We start from the raw sequence: 5,395 nt of genomic DNA on the forward strand, positions 1-5,395 counted from the left end.
TGGTTTTGTTTGTTTGTTTGTTTGTTTCCTTTCTAGTCTTCTGGTCTCGGTGGTCTGTGGTTGAGCAGGGTGTCTCCATCTGAGTTGAAGCCAGGAATTTTGGTGTGAACATTATTTCTTTTAGAGCAGGGACTCTCCACATGTGTTGGATGCTGGGACAAGGTGATAAGGAAAGAGGGATGGGAATAATGTTGGGGGGGGTAGAGAGTGTGGGAGATCTGCAGGTTGGAAGCTTACCCTGGTATCTGGTGGCCTGAGTGCCCTCTGATACAGCATGGAGTTTCCACCCAACTTTGAAGCTGACATATTGTCACATGGAGGGAAGGGGGATTAGGGATAATGTTTGTGGGGCACCGAGAAAGTGGAAGAGGTCTTCCTTAGTATGGCCTCCCTGGAGTTCTGGATGCTGGCGTGACTTCTGAATATTTTATGAAGTTGACAATTGTTAGATTTTAGAGATCTGGGTAAATTTCTTTTTTATGTATTAAATGACTTCATTTGTGATAAATAAAAATTAAATATTACATCACTTCTCTACTTGTCTTTTCTTTTCTACCTTCCAATATGCATATGCTCTACCACCAGAGAGTCCCATGCATGCACCCCACTCCTTAAATTAACAGCCACCTTTCCTTCATATTAAATAAGCTTATTGAGATATTCTTTGCTCTTTTTGTGTATACAGTTTCAGGGCTGACCCTTTTAAAAAGCACTTAGCAGTTAATTTTATGGAGGGATTAATTCTCCTTCCCTTAACAAGTTTTGTTGCCTTAAGTTCTTTATCTAGGGGAGGGACACCCTTAAATTTTTTACAATTCTGTATTAGCATTTCTATTTGTATTATTCTTGTTCAGATCCTGTTTAGGTAGCCCAATTACTGACTAATATTGAATCTAGATTCCTTGTCATTTTTGAGATACACCGTCACTTGGCTTTTTTCCCTTTGTTTTCTTCCCTTCTTGCACATTCCCTGATTCTTAGGTGCAGGAGATTTATTGAAGAGCTTTATTTATCTAGGGCAAGGCTCCCTATCATCAGTTAATATCTGCATTATGACCAGTTGTGGTTTCCTAAAATGGTTTCAGTTTGATGCGAAGCATAAGTTCTTTGACTCAGGTGAGACCAGCTCTTTTATCTGTGGGTGTAAACATAGGATGCTGTCAGCAGCTACAATGGTCTAGTATTAATAGTAGATTTTCCTGTAAGATCTATGGCCTCACTATTCCTGGGTTATTAGTGAAGTTTTTCTATTAGGGGCTATTTCTATCCTGTGAATTGTGTTTTAAGTCCAATAAGAGAGTTCTTGCTTACATCCAAGTTATGTGTTCCACTATTGCACATTGAGTGTTGTGGTGCATTTCTGATTGCTGTAGTGGTTTATAGACCCCTCTCCAGGTAAGTAGGCTTATTGAATTTTTACCTCCTTGGTTGCTAACCTAGTGTGTTCTGGTACTGTGAATTCTAGAGTACAATACTAAATACTTAGATTCATTTTCAGGCTTCTCTGTTCTATAACCAATGTATGTGATGTACTTAGCAATAGGGACTTACTTTCAACTTCTGAGAGGCAAACCAATGGAAACAGCCACAATATTTATTTAAATGAGAACAAAGTAACATGAAGTTCTATATATTGTAACATAAGTCACTTTCATTTATTCATTCATTATGTTTTCTTTTTTTTCATTATGTTTTCTTAACAAGTAGTTTCAATTTCACTTATGGTCATATATATGTATCTACCTAGTAGATATACCTATGTTAATACCAGAATATTCTCTTGTGAACTGTATGAATTAGAGGAGACTTTTAAAGAATAGTTTAAATAATTTCATAATCTGGCAGTGGAGATGTAGAAAGTGGAAGAATAAGGGCTCTGTCTGAATGCTGTGGTAGCAGAAAACTTAGTAAGTAACCATATTTGCCAAATTGAGAAGTATGCATAATCTGATTTTAAAAATACTAGGCAGTTCAAGATCAGTTGACATGTATAACTTTACCCTAAGGACTCATAAATGATACTGTATTATACACATTAAGAGATCTGTGTACATTGAATGTACTGGCAGACATTATAAAAGTAACATTCATTGCCAGTGCAAGTAGATAGAAAAGAAGTGATGATTCATGCCCCTTTCCACAGGTGAGATAATGTACATGTACAAAGATGTGAAAAGATTGTTACTTGAATTTGATATTGCTCTTGTTAATTTCTTTACATAGACCACAGGAGGCTCAACATTTTTTGTAAGGTAGAAGAACCTTTTCTGCTTCTAGTGACTGCCATGCTTAGAGCAAAAACATATGAGGTGTTTTGAGTAAAGAAAATACCAAACCAACTAGCTATCTCAGTTACTTCACACAAAAGTAAGTGCTGCAAGATTCTGTCAATTTGGTGTTTCTGTGGAAAACTTTGAATGAGACAAAATTCAAGGCACGCACAGCTGTTGGATGTTAACCCTGTGAAGTGACTCAGAAAAATAGTGAAAATGACATTACAGTACATGCGAAATGATAAAGTCGCACATTTATCCTTAGGGTGCTCATTATGGATTTGAACCCTATAAGAGAAACGTGTTTACTAAGCATCAGGGGAAGTTTTGCTGGATCTAAGTGAAAAAAATTATTAATTGAATTCAAAAATCGAATAAGCAACTAAGAAGATATATGTTGATTTCACAATATTTCTCCTATGCAAAATAGTCTTATGGTATATTCAGTACTCCTGAATTGCAAATTTTTAAATGCTTCAGAAATGGTTCTGTAACATTTTAAACAAGCTACAAGTACATAGGAAAATTTCTATCAACACAAGAACAATACATAGAAATTATTTATCCTGCACCTATAAGGAGAATCCTTTTGACAGCTTTATGTAGTTCTTAGAAGAATATCATTGTATGGAATGTATATGTGTGGAACACTTCTTATTCTTAGATGTATTCCTGGACCATTACTCATTTCAAGGTCTCCTACAGTTTCTTCCAAGAAAGTTCAAACATTATGATACATTACTTTTGCACCATCTACATGTAGTATGTTGCATAGTTCTTCATGGTAGTGCAATAGCATGAAGACGCAGGTTATGTCTGTAGAGTAATTATGCTTTAAAGAGAGTTAAATAGAGGACCTTGTCACTTCCAAGTGTTTGATCTCCTGAGAAAGAAAATGCTACCAGAAATAGCATATTTATATGATAAGTAGAATTTTGTGAATATGTAGCATACCGTTATTTCTGGATTATCATTGACATTATGTATGTTTTCTTGGAATGGAAATATGATACAATTAAAATGTTCAGTACTTTTCTGATAATGAATCATTTTTAATATAAATGTAAACAGTGAGTTAATCCAACGACTGTATTCCTTTACCTTATGTTATCCCAAATAACTGCAGAGAAACCAAGATAAATATTATAAATATTATATATTATATATATTTATATATTATATATATTTGCTTTCTATTGGCTATTTTATTTATTTACCTTTCAATTGTTTTCCCCTTTCCACCTATCCCCATCAGAAACCCCCTATCCCAATCTCTCTCCCCGTGTCTCTATGAGTGTGCTCCCTTACCCACCCATCAACTCCTGTCTTCCCACCCTGGCATTCCCTTACACTAAGGCATTGAACACTCTCAGGCACAATGGCCACTCCTCCCACTGACATCCAACAAGACCATCCTCTGCCACATACGTAGCCTGAGTCATGGGTCCCTCCTCTTTGGTTGGTGGTCCAGTCCCCTGGAGCTTCAGGCGATCTGACCAGTTGACACTGTTACTTCCCCCATGAGACTGCAAACCTCCTCAGTTCCTTCAGTGCCTTCCCTAACTCCCCCATTCAGGACCCGGCGTTCAGTCCAATGGTTGGCTGTGAGCATCTTCCTCTTTATTTGTCAGGCTATGGCAGAGCCTCTCAGGAGACTGCCATATCAGGTTCCTTCAGCAAACACTTCCAAGAATCCACAATAGTGCCAGGTTTAGTGACTATATATGGAATAGATCCCCAGGTAGGGCAGTCTCTGGATGACCTTTCCTTCAATCTCTGCTCCACACTTTATCTCCATATTTCCCCCTTCTAAGAAGCACTGTAGCATCCACACTTTGGTATTCCTTCTTCTTGGGCTTCATATATGTGAATTGAATCTTGGTTATTCCAAACTTTTGAGCTAACATCCACTTATCAGTGAGTGCATACTATGTTCTTTTGTGACTGAATTACCTCACTCAGGATGATATTTTCTAGTTCCATCCATTTGCCTATGAATTTCATGAAGTCATTGTTTTTAATAGCTGAACAGTATTCCATTGTGTAAATGTACCACATTTTCTGTATCCATTGAGGAGCATCTGGGTTGTTTCCAGCTTCTGGCTGTTGTAAATATGGCTGCTATGAACATAGTGGAACATGTGGCCTTATTACATGTTGGAGCATTTTCTGGGTATATGTCCAGGAGTAGTATGGCTGGGTCCTCAGGTAGCACTATGGCCAGTTTTCTGAGGAACTGCCAGACTGATTTCCAGAGTGATTGTACCAGCTTGCAATTCCACCAACAATGGAGGAGTGTTCCTCTTTCTCCACATCCTTGCCAGCATCTGCTGTCACCTGAAATTTTGATCTTAGCCATTTTGACTGATGAGCTAGAATCTCAGGGTTGTTTTGATTTGCATTTCTCTGATGACTAAGGATGTTGAACATTTCATTAAGTGCTTCTTGGTCATTTGAGTTTCAACAGTTGAGAATTCTTTGTTTATCTCTGTTCCCCATTTTTTAATAGGGTTATTTGGTTCTCTGAAGTCTAACTTCTTGAGTTCTTTGTATATATTGGATATTAGCTCTCTATCAGATGTAGGATTGGTAAAGATCTTTTCCCAGTCTGTTGGTTGGCATTTTGTCCTATTGACAGTGTTCTTTACCTTATAGAAGGCTTGAAATTTTATGAGATCCCAAAATGACCATTTTGCTGAAAGGAATCAACAGATTCATTATAATCCCCATCAAAATTCCAATTCAATTCTTAGAGTTAGAAAGACCAATTTTTAAATTTATTTGGAATAACAAAAAACCCAGGATAGTGAAAAATAAAAGAACTTCTGGGGGAATCACTATCCCTGACCTTGAGCTGTACTTCAGAGCAATAGTGATAAAAACTGTATCATATTGGTACAAAGACAGGCAGATAGATCAATGGACTAGAATTGAAGACCCATAAATGAACCTATATACCCATGGTCACTTGATCTTTCACAAAGGAGCTAAACCATCCAGTCGAAAAAAGACAGCATTTTCTACAAATAGTGCTGGTTCAACTGGAGGTCAGCATGTAGAAGAATGCAAATTGATCCATTCTTATCACCTTGTACGAAGCTCAAGTCCAAGTGGATCAAGGA

Source organism: Grammomys surdaster, unplaced genomic scaffold, assembly GCF_004785775.1.
Source record: "Grammomys surdaster isolate TR1022 unplaced genomic scaffold, NIH_TR_1.0 195, whole genome shotgun sequence".
NCBI classification, from domain to species: Eukaryota; Metazoa; Chordata; class Mammalia; order Rodentia; family Muridae; genus Grammomys; species Grammomys surdaster.